This window comes from Meles meles, chromosome 2, assembly GCF_922984935.1.
Source record: "Meles meles chromosome 2, mMelMel3.1 paternal haplotype, whole genome shotgun sequence".
Lineage (NCBI taxonomy): Eukaryota > Metazoa > Chordata > Mammalia > Carnivora > Mustelidae > Meles > Meles meles.
Genome location: NC_060067.1, coordinates 70,293,358 through 70,306,101, shown reverse-complemented (window position 1 = coordinate 70,306,101; position 12,744 = coordinate 70,293,358). Strand labels below are relative to the sequence as shown.

Here is a 12,744-nt window from a genome sequence, read left to right as displayed (position 1 = left end):
GAGGGTCTGGGTAATGCTGGGGCCATAAAAAGAGTCTGGAAGTTTTCCTTCTGCTTCAATTTTTTGAAGCAGCTTCCGGAGAATAGGTATTATTTCTTCTCTGAAAGTTTGGTAGAATTCCCCAGAGAATCCTTCAGGTCCTGGGCTCTTGCTTTTTGGGAGGTTTTTGATCACAGCTTTAGTCTCATTACTAGATATTGGTCTATTCAGGTTGTCAATTTCTTCCTGATTCTGTTTTGGAAGTTATAGTTTTCCATGAATGCATCCATTTCATCTAGGTTGCTTAACTTATTGGTTTATAAGTGTTGATAATAATTTCTGATGACTGTTTCTATTTTCTTGGTGTTAGTTGTGATCTCTCCCTTTTCATTCATAATTTTATTAATTTGGGCCTTCTCTCTTTTCTTTTAGATTAGTTTGGCCAATCATTTATCAATCTTATTGATTCTTTCAAAACACCAGATTCTAGTTTCATTGATGCATTCTACTGTATCTTTAGTTTCTATCTCATTGATATCTGCTCTAATCTTGATTACTTCCCTTCTCATGTGTGGAGTTGGATTAACTTGTTGTTGATTCTCCAGTTCTTTAAGGTGTAAAGACAGCTGATGTATTCTGGATTTTTCAATTTTTTTTTTAAGGGAGGCTTGGATGGCTATGTATTTCCCCCTTAGGACAGTCTTTGCTGTACCCCATAGGTTTTGGACCAAGGTGTCTCAATCTCATTGTTTTCCATGAATTGTTTAAGTTCTTCTTTGATTTCCTGGTTGACACAATGCATTCTTAAGCAAGGTGGTCTTTAGCGTCCAGGTGTTTGAATTCCTTCCAAACTTTTTCTTGTGGTTGAGTTCCAGTTTCAAAGCATTATGATCTGAGAAAATGCAGGGAATAATCTCATTCTTTTGGTATTGGTTCAGTTCTGATTCTTGGGAAAGTTGAGTCCTTTAACAAAGATATCAAGGTACACCCAGGAAGAATCAAAATGAAATTCCTCACCCACACCGAGAATTTATAATCCCCTTCTAGCTTTTTCTTCTGTCACTGTTTCTGTGTATTTGTTTGTGTCCTGGTAGTATATAAATCTTATATTGGAGTTCATTTTGGCTGGGTTCTTTTTTTTTTTTTTCTTGTCATTTACTTTTGCCAGTCTTTTTTTCTGTCTGTTTTCATTTGTATACTTTATAAATCTTACCTTTGGGACCCATTCAGTAGGGGTCTTCTCTTTTATTTTCTTTTTTCCCCTCTCTCTCTCTCCCCCTCTCTGTTCCTTTTTTCTTTCTTTTTGTTAGGGACTCCCGATTGTTCAGAAGCATTCCATAGTGCACCTTGCCTGCCCCATGGTTGATACATTCAGCTACACATCCCCTCAGCCATCTCTCACAAAAATGACTAGGAGGAGGAATGCCCAACAGAGGAAAAATTCAAAGATTGTGCCCTCTCCATCAGAGCTATTGGATATGGACATAAATAGTATGTCAGAAAGGGAATTCAGGCTAACAATTATCCAGGCAATGGCTAGGTTGGAGAAAGCCTTTAATGACAAAATGGAATTGATTAAGGCTGATGTGAAAGCCACCATGGAAGATGTTAACAATGTTCTCAATGAGTTCCAATCTAATCTAAATTCTCTAACAGCTAGGGTAACTGAGGCAGAAGATAGAATTAGTGATCTAGGCAACAAACTGATAGAGAAAAAGGATCAGGAGGAGGCCTGGAACAAACAGCTTAGAAGCCATGAAGACAGTTGTTCTTATAAGAAAAGGAGGGAGACAAACAGGGAGAGAATGCCTGCCATGTGGTGACATAGGCAGAGGTTGGAGTTATGCAACCACAAGCCAAGGAACACCAAGGATTGCCAACAACTCCGTAAGATAAAAGAAAGGTATGAAATAGTTTCTTCCCTAAAGTTTTTGAGAGGGCATGACCTGGCCAACACCCTGATTTTGGAGTTCCAGCCTCCAACACCATGATATAATAAACTTCTATTGTTTCAAGGCATTCAGTGTGTGGTATTTGTTACAGAAACCCTAGGAAATTAATACAACATCCCATATGTTCTTCTTAAAAGTTGATGTTAGCACTCATTCCATCAACTACGAGGGTCTATCTCCCCCCCTCTGAACCTGAGTGAACTTTAATGACTGCCTTGCCCAATGTAGAAACACCCTGTGACTTCTAAAGCTAGGTCATTCACTCTGCTTTTCTCAGGATGTTGTTTTTTAAATTTACCTACTGTGCTGTGTGAAAACCCAAGCAGTCCATGGAGAAGTCTAAGTAAAAAGGTATCAAAGTCCCTGGCTCAGAGCCTTGGCTGAGCTCCCAGACAAGGGCCTGCACCAATTTGTTAACCATTAGAATGAGCCATTTTGAAAATGAATTCTCCAGCTCCCATTGAGTTAGCTCCCAGCTAATATGTGAAATAAAGATGAACTGTTCCCACTGAGCCATGCCAAATTAGATTCATGGGTAGTATAAATAACTTTTTGTTTTGAGCTGTAAGTTTCGGAGTAGTTTGTTACACAGCAAACTGATGCACAGAAAACTGATGCATACATGCTTATTAAATATTTATTGAATGAATAAATAAATGCTCTCATACTTTGTACTGGTAATGTGGCCTAGTAATATGGTAGATCCCCCCAAAATTGTCTAATTTAAAATGAGAAGATATTTACTTTTTATTATCTGAAGAGACAGACACCACAAATGCACACATTGGTATAAATAATAGACCATGTTTCTGGAAGAGGCTTGAAGGGATGGAATCCAGTGTTGATATACAGATTTACCCTGGAGGGACTTAGACACATCATCCTCTGAGATGGTGTGATGGAGGTAAGAATTTTCCCATAGACTTACTTCTGGCTCCATACTGTTGAATCCTTGTTTCTCTTCTTCTAACTATGCATTTCTGTTCCTGACCCCACAGGACACATTCCTATCACAATCAAACTTTTGGTCCCAGGGACGCCAGTGTGGCTTAGTGGGTTAACGTCTCTGTCTTTGGCTCAGGTCATGATCCCAGGGTCATGGGATTGAGCCCCACATTGGGCTCTCTGCTCAGCAAGGAGACTGCTTCCTCCTTTCTCTCTGCCTGCCTCGCCACCTCCTTGTGATCTTTGTCTGTCCAATAAATAAATTTAAAAAAAACTTTTGGTCCTATACCTCCAGATCATAAAAATGGACTAATTGACGCAGCAGGTGGGAGGGATATTCTTAGAACCCATGCCTAAACTATGATAGCTAGTAATCAATGATACATAAATGACTACACACCACATAAATATTATGCACTAAAACCAAGTAATTATATTTCCTATCCTATTCTCAGTTAGTTTCATGGTGTATCTGTCTTTACCTCTGTCCATTTTAACTCATATATCTTCTTTTTCCTGCCCTGCCCAACACACACACACACGCACACACACACACACACACACACACACACACACCATGCATATATCTTTATTAATAGAGCTTAAACCTTTGATCTTTATTAAAATTATTAAAGCTGAGAAAATCTTAGTGTCAATTTTAGGGGCAAGACTTCTTGCATCCCAATGTAGGAAGGCTTAATCAGAAGCTTGATCTGGGGAAGAAGTAGTACAGGATTCTAAGCCCATAGAAGTCTGAGTAACATATTTTAAGAATATTCATATTTGTTTTAGCAAATAACCCCAAATTCCCAAATGTCCATCCTTCCCATGTCACTTTGATCCTTGTAGTTGCAAGTATGGTAATTAAGAACACAAATAAGTGCTATCTGAACTTCCAATTCCAGCTTCCACTTACAATTTCTGTAAATCAATTTTGCTTTTCAATTCAACTGCTCTGGGTGGCTTTGTTGTCTATACACCTAAGTCATTAAATATTTTTAACTATACTTGGCTCTTTTAGTAGAAGCTGAAATCACTTCCTCTTTTTTTTACTAAATAGTTTAGAAGCCTCCAATTGCTCCCCTCTTTTCTTTTCTTTTCTTTTCTTACTATTGAGAATTTTTTTCAAATACTAACCCACCTATTCTTACTTACATATTCTTTGTTTAAATTGAATAAACCCATGTTATTTTAAAATTCTTGATGTTTAGCACTTCGTTTCATTTTTCTTTAAATTATCTTTGAATTATTTTCAAGCTATTTTTTAGAAAAATAGGATAGTTTTGGATCCAGGGCAGTATTTCAGAATGTAAAGACTATAGACTCTAGAATCTCACAGATATCCTTTCATTACAGTTTTGACACTTTTTAACTTTGTGTCTTGGGCTGGTTATTGTTATTTACACTGAGGCTCAATTTCCTCAGTGTAATTTGAAACAACACTAATATCTGTCACTGGGTTCTTGCGAAACATAAATATGGTCACATAAAATGAGCTTACCATAGTATCCAATACAAAATAGGCACTTAATACATATTAGCTATTATTACTATAATTGATGTGTATCATTTACTTACTTCATTCTACCTCAAAACACTACAAAATGTAAATCATAGGCTTAAACAGGCAAATCATGACTCTCTAGCTTCCCTACAAGTAAGCAAGTAATTCTTAGAGAATAACATATCAAACTAAATTCCAATTTTTTTAGTGAGAAATAAGACATAGTTTGACAGAAAAAAAATGATTCAGCAAAAGCTGAAATGTACTTCGAGGATAGGTTCGTTTGTACCTTAACCAAAAAAGATATAAAGCTCCCAGAGGAAAAAAGTATAGCAAATGAAAGCAGAAAGAAATAATACAGACTTCTCCAAGATCTGAGCAAATAGGACCTTGGAAAGGAAAAGATGGGAAAAGGTGTTCAGATTATGTGATAGTGAAATGTATGAATTATGTGATAGGTGAAGAGTTTCTCTATCCCATCCATTCACACATAGAATTATCTATTGATTCATCTTACATTTATTTATTTTTTTATTTGTTTATTTTCAGCGTAACAGTATTCATTGTTTTTGCACCATACTCAGTCTCCATGCAATACATGCCCTTTCTATTACCCACCACCTGCTTCCCCAACCTTCCACCCCCCGCCCCTTCAAAACCCTCAAGTTCTTTTTCAGAGTCCATAGTCTCTCATGGTTCATCTCCCCTTCCACTTTCTCTCAACTCCCTTCTCCTCTCCATCTCCCCATGTCCTCCATGTTCTTTGTTATGCTCCACAAATAAGTGAGACCATATGATACTTGACTCTCTCTGCTTGACTTATTTCGCTCAGCATAATCTCTTCCAGTCCCGTCCATGTTGCTACAAAAGTTGGGTATTCATCCTTTCTGATGGAGGCATAATACTCCATCGTGTACATGTACCACATCTTCTTTATCCATTCGTCCGTTGAAGGGCATCTTGGTTCTTTCCACAGTTTGGCGACCATGGCCATTGCTGCTATAAACATTGGGGTACAGATGGCTCTTCTTTTCACTACATCTGTATCTTTGGGGTAAATACCCAGCAGTGCAATTGCAGGGTCATAGGGAAGCTCTATTTTTAATTTCTAGAGGAATATCCACACTGTTCTCCAAAGTGGCTGCACCAACTTGCATTCCCACCAACAGTGTAAGAGGGTTCCCCTTTCTCCACAACCTCTCCAACACATGTTGTTCCCTGTCTTGCTAATTTTGGCCATTCTAACTGGTGAAAGGTGGTATCTCAACGTGGTTTTAATTTGAATCTCCCTAATGGCTAGTGATGATGAGCATTTTTTCATGTGTCTGATGGCCATTTGTATGTCTCCATTGGAGAAGTGTCTGTTCATATCTTCTGCCCATTTTTTGATATGATTATCTGTTTTGTGTGTGTTGAGTTTGAGGAGTTCTTTATAAATCCTGAATATCAACCTTTTGTCTGTACTGTCATTTGCAAATATCTTCTCCCATTCCATGGGTTGCCTTTTTGTTTTGTTGACTGTTTCCTTTGCTGTGCAGAAGCTTTTGATCTTGATGAAGTCCCAAAAGCTCATTTTCACTTTTGTTTCCTTGGCCTTTGGAGACATATCTTGAAAGAAGTTGCTGTGGCTGATATCGAAGAGGTTACTACCTATGTTCTCCTCTAGGATTCTGATGGATTCTGATTCTCATATCAGATAAATTAGATTTTAAGCTAAAGACTGTAGTCAGAGATACAGAAGGACACTACATAATTCATCTTACATTTATTAATTAATAGATCATACTATGTGTCTAGTATTTTCCCAGGCACTGGGAATACACAAGTGAACAAGATAATAATAACAGTGCTTTAATAGCTACCTGAAGTGATGCAATAATAGTATTTAAAAATATCTTCAGAGGGATGCTTGGGTGGCTCAGTTGGTTAAGCGGCTGCCTTTGGCTCAGGTCATGATCCCAGCATCCTGGGATCGAGTCCCATATTGGGCTCCTTGCTCAGCAGGGAGCCTGCTTCTCCCTCTGCCTCTGTCTGCCTCTCTGCCTACTTGTGATCTCTCTCTCTCTCTCTGTTTCTCTCTCTCTGACAAATAAATAAAATCTTTAAAAAAAAATATCTTCAGAGCACACATTTACTCTAGCTGTCTGATAACCTAGGGTAGATTAGAATTTATAGCGAAAAGAATGTAAAGGCAAAGACTGAGTTAATATTCAATAACTAACATTCAAAAATATGGTTGTAAATCAGAATCTTAGATTTAAAGCAAGACTGTTGGCTTGGATTTTAAAAATCTTCTATTTCCCTCTTAGTATATGAAAAGCAATTTGGAGAAGGTTTTGCTTTGCCTATAGCATCTTCCAAGAGTGTAAAAATAGCCCTTCAGTTTAAGACAACCAGAATAGCTCTGAGATAGTAGGAGGAAGTACACAGACACAAAGGAAAAACAGTTTACTCTTCTGGCCCAAAGAATCATGGGAACAAGGAAAGTAAGATGGGCAGACATAAGCCTCCATTTTCTTTTTCCAACCTTCAACCAGAGAAGAGGCAATACTAGATAATGTGAAGAGAGGGTCTAGGAAAGGGGACCTGCAGGAGCCTAAGTAAGACCAATTAAATAAAGGAGTGCTGTGGGGTCCTGAGCAAGCCAAACAAGAAATACAAATTATACCAGCCATGGTTCAGCCTTGAATGCTAGCAGGACATAATGCACCCAAGTATTCTGACATATTACCTGAAGACAAAAGGAGGCAATGGATGACACTTAAAGATGCTAGAACTTTTCTACCTTGATATGGATGTTTTCATCCCACCCATCCTTCTTTGCATCATCATCATCTTCCCTATCTTTGTGGAGGCTGACATGATCTTAGGACAAAGGCAGAGAAGAGGAAAAAGTGTATGAAAGTCTCCACATGTTTTGCAAAAGGTATTAAACACTGCCCAAAGAATCAGTTTTTTTTTTAAAGATCTTTTTTATTTATTTGACAGAGATCACAAGCAGGCAAGAGAGGCCAGAGAGAGAAAGAGAGAAAGAGAGAGAGAGAGAGAAGCAGGCTTCCCGCTGAGCAAAGAGCCCAATGTGGGGCTTAATCCCAGGACCCTGGGACCATGACCTGAGCCGAAGGCAGAGGCTTTAACCCACTGAGCCACCCAGGTGCCCCATTATAGTCAGTTTTAAATTATTGAACCAGATAAGCTTTACATTGGTCTCCCAATTTGTTCATGAAGGTTATATGGAAAGGGTGAATTGTTGTAGACTACATTCAGTAATGTAGGGTGAATTTTTAACCTCAGTTAACTTACACCTATTGAATTGTGACCATGTTTCTGATATCATGTCTCTTCTGCCTATAAAGAAACTTAAAGACAGAATCAAGAATTTTGGAATATCAGCATATGAAAAAAAATGCAGAAAAAAATATAGTTCCTCCTGACTGACTTATCTATGTTTATCAGTTAGTCAGTGGAAGAACCAGGACTTGTAAGCCCAATAATGAAATTTAGACCCAAAGAAATGGCAGGTAGCTTCTATACATTTTGGATAAAGAGGCATAAATTTGTGAGGAATTGATAGGACAAAGAAAATATATGCTTGGGAGCTTCAGTTAATGAGGAATTCTAAACAGAGTTTGGCTGGCATAGTAAGTTAATGAGAGTAAAAAGATTGGTTTATATAGGCTTCTTTGGTCCTGAATTCCCTATCTCTGACATTAAAGATGTCTAACTACATCCTAGTATAGGGAAGGTAACTTCCACTTGAGAGATTTATTTCCTGTTTACTGGAGACTAACGGGTCTAAGAGTATTCTTCTTGCACTGGCTTTCTCTTAAGTAACTTTAAATTGAAATAATCAACATAGCAAAGTAAACCACACTATGTCCCTACACAATGCAGCCATGCTGACATCTAATGTTCTGAAAGCCTAAGGATAGGACTCAGCTAAGACACACCCACACTCCTGACCCAGGAAATTTTGAGGCAATACATGGGTATTGTTTTAAACTACTAAGTTTGGAGACATCTGGGTGGTTCAGTTGGTTAAGAGTCTGACTCTTGGTTTTGGCTCAGGGTTGTGGGAATGAGCCTCAATTTGACTTCTGTGCTCAGTGGTAAGTCTGCTTGAAGATTCTCTCTCTCTACCCCTAACCCCACTAATGCACAATCTCTCTAAAATAAATAAATAAATCTAAACAAACAAACAAACAAACTACTAAGTTCGTGTAATTTGCTACACAGCAATAGATTACTATTACAGATATGTATTCCTATATTTTATGCAGTGTATATTAGTACCCAGATGTTATTGGTGATTTTTTCAGTAGGTGCCTTGAGATTTATTCACGAATTATTCCTATGATTCACATTTTAGTTGTACTTGTTAGTCAACCGTATACTATGAACCTATGATTGCCTGTATCTATATAGCTTGTATATTCAATATCTGTGAAAAATCCTTTGGTGTATCCTTTGAAAGACTTGCTCAAAGGATAATTGTGTTTCATCTATTAATTCCAATGGAATGAAACAGGCAAAAAGGGGAATTTTATATATATGAAATTATAAATCACAAGATGAATCTCTAGGGAATGGTGACCTAGGAGGTAGGGAGATCACAATCTGGTTCAAGTTTAGCTTTACTGAGGACAATATTTTAAGTTTGAAGATATCAAGTGCATCGGATTGTGACCAGAATAAAACTATTGGATGTAGGTTGAAAAAATATAATATTTTGTTGCCATATCAAGCCAGGTATATTTCAATTAGCAATAATCGCGCCTCGGATAAACCTCATTGGCTACGATACTGCCACTGCGCAAAGCTCAAGCCAGGTATATTTCTATAGGCTAAGGATGTATTAAAGATATCAGCTGGGGCGCCTGGGTGGCTCAGTGGTTTAAGCCGCTGCCTTCGGCTCAGGTCATGATCTCGGGGTCCTGGGATCGAGTCCCGCATCGGGCTCTCTGCTCGGCAGGGAGCCTGCTTCCCTCTCACTCTCTCTGCCTGCCTCTCTGCCTACTTGTATCTCTCTCTGTCAAATAAATAAATAAAATCTTTAAAAAAAAAAATAAAGATATCAGCTGACAAAACCACAGTAATTTTATATTTATTCAACAGTTCACAGTAACATTAATTTCTAGTTATCACTACTTACTAAGAAAATTGTCTTCTAGTTCTATTCATCCACAATATGAAAAGCAAACTATTTCAACATCACTTTGTTTTTACTTAGACACTGCACAGAACAATCTTTAGAAAGTATTTACTGATAATCATTTGTTTCATTCAGTTAACACTTAATGAGTGTTAAGGTACTCAAAATAAAATGATAAAAGTCACAGCCCTAGGGAAGCTTGACTCTAACTCATCTCCTTTAAGATCCTTTTATGTCCTCAGTACTGTGCTAAGAAGCCCTATTGGTAATCAGTCCTAATGATATGCCAGGTTCTTTGCCTAAAGAAATTTGATTCAGGCAAATGGAAATAAACACTCTAATACTACTGCTAACTTGGTTGAAGGAGATGATCTGTGCCATAAAATGTCAGAGAAAGAGAAATCACTGAGGACTAAAATAATCCCAAAAGCCTCAGATGGGAAAGAGAGAGCTCAAGCTGATCCTGAAAAGATGGTATAGCTTATAAAAGCGTGGAACTTTTTAAGACATTCTGGGTAAGGAGAGTATCCTAAGAGCAAGGGTGAGGTGGAAATGGAGCTGGAGTAAACTTAATATGTTTGAGGAACATGAAGAAAATGTGCCTATATAGAGCAGAGGGTGCTTTCTGATTGAATAGAGAGAGCGGAAAATAAGAATATCAGATAAAGGTACAGATCCAAGTATACTTAACATCTTTTACTCAGCATTTTCTTATTTAGTAGCTCTATCATGTTTGGAATAGACATCATATTCAGCAGAATCTGTTGGTAATTTTAGTAATATATGGAAGTACTATATTTTTTCTCTGTGTAATAATACTCTGAAAAGTTTATTCTCCTCATAGCTAGTTTAACAAATGTTCTGATTAGAGAAAGATTAGAGAAAGAGATGAGGCCCTCAAAAGACATTTTAATAATTTAACAATATATGCTTGTCATCAGTTTCTGTTGCTATTTTTTGTTGTTGTCGTATGTGTTGGTTAGGTTGGGTTTGGTGTTTCATTTTGTTTTGCTAAGAGCAAAGATGACCAAGGTATGCAAGTCTGAAATATCATTGGATGACTTGAGAGTTATCTTAGTAAAATGTATGAGGGGTAATGAAGCTTCAAGAGAATGTCAGTTAAGTGTCCTATAAAGTAACTTAAATACATTAAAATATTATAGGATAGTTCGAGAAATGCAGAATCTCATCAAGATATAAGTTTACTGCACCCTTGGTAGTGTACAGAATTTTCCCTTGTCAAACCAAAAGAAAGAATCTTCCAAGGTTATCATTTTATCCTAAAAAACAAAACAAAACAAAAAAGCAGACTGTAAAACCAGAACCAGCCAAGGCATACAGACTTGAAGGACCCTTTGTTCACAGAAATTATAACATCATCTGTTACAGAAGAAATACTCACATATCAACAAAAGCAGATCACATGTTCCAGCCTCAGTGCCTGGCTTGAAATAGTCACAATAGCATGGAAGTAAATTGTTCATATAACTTCAATTTGTTTGAGATGACAAAATTGTTCCTTCAGTGAGAAGTATATTCTTAACCCCCAGGATAGTTTTAGAGTAAAGAAATGAAGAGGTAAATCAATCCATAGTATTAATACTCTTGATTATGAATACTTTTTATAACTTAAAGTTCTTGTAATGTTTAAAAAATTGACACATTGGAGAATGTAACAGTTTAGTTTTGTGATTCTAATAGAAAATGTGTGATTAATTTCAGATTTCTGATTTTTTAGTTGAAAGGTATGAGAGTTTAACTAAGTTCAAAGGGTTTCACTCTTCATTGAGAGTGTGCAAAATGTTTTTCTATCTCTGGAGATATTATTAAATTAATTATGAGGTCTCAAAGGATATCTATTCTGATTAAATTATAGAATAAATGGTCAGTTAATATAAATCAAATATTTCAAAAATTCTGAAAAAATAAGGAAGTTGAATTTTTAATACTTTAACTGTGCTAGACATGGGTCTATTATTAAAACAATTTTCTGGATTATATGTTGGCTTTATTACACCTTTGATTAGTTAAGGGGAAAAGCTGAAGACCAATGCCATAGGCCTTCAATAAAAGAGTCTCAGAGCCTCCTTGAAAAAGACTAACAGTTATTTTAAGCCACTGCCACTTCAAATAATTGACTTTGGGGTATGTGTTTCTGAACTAATATTATTTAGAAAACTACAAGTGGACTGATTTGCAGCATTTTTTCCCATGAAACAGAAAGTTTTATGAAAGCATTTACTTAATCTAAGATTCCAGTGGAACAAGAATACATAGAACTGAGCAAATTCACTTGGGAAATGTTATTGTAATTATTTGTAATATTGTCTTGTTGTAAGGTTCTATTTTTTGGATCTATGAAGTATGGCCCTGGATTTGTAAAGCCAATTCAAGGAGACACCTATTAACACTGTTGCACCTATGTAAAAAATTAGACTAAACTAAATGAGACCATCCGTGTGTGTGTGTGTGTGTGTGTGTGTGTGTGTGTGTGTGTGTGAATAATCTTTAATATTATCATGATTATCAGGTGGGGAAAGTGATCTGAAAATTGTGAAAGGCTTTGAAATGGGGAAGGGAACATTAACGAGTATCCTTTCAAAGGAACCACTAAGCATTGTCTAGTGTATGCCTCCAGGTTATCTAGAAGTCTGCCCCTTCTTTATCTCTAACTAAGCAGTTATACAACTCTGCAAATTATTAAAAAATGATAGAATGTAAATGATTCTTATCCAGAGATATGCAAATTAATTTCATCTTACAGAAGTACAATCAATTTCATTACCATCACCCTCATTCCAAAGAAGAACTTATTTGTAGCTATTAGCAAATACATTTCATAGTTCCTGATTGCCTCTACTTTCTGTTTTACATGTTACTTGTTTCCTTATTATTAATTAAGTGAAATACCTGACACATATTTATCTTATATTTGAACAAAATCAGTAATATTCCCTCTTTTAAAAAATTATCCTTCAACATAAGCATGCTATAAATTATTTTTTAAACTTTATTTTATTTTCAGTGTTCCAGAATTCATTGTTTATGCACCACACCCAGTGCTCCATGCAGTATGTGCCCTCCTTAATACCCACCACCAGGCTCTCCCAATCTGTCATCCCTTTCCCCTCCAAAACCCTCAGTTTGTATCTCAGAGAGTCCACAGTCTCTCAGGTTCATCTCCTGCTCCAATTTCCCCCAACTCACTTCTC

At 36.8% G+C, this 12,744-nt stretch overlaps 1 pseudogene; it reads right to left on the bottom strand.

The window, feature by feature from the left end:
* Positions 1-9,077: 9,077 nt before the first annotated feature.
* Positions 9,078-9,201, bottom strand: LOC123937662 (annotated as a pseudogene).
* Positions 9,202-12,744: the final 3,543 nt, after the last annotated feature.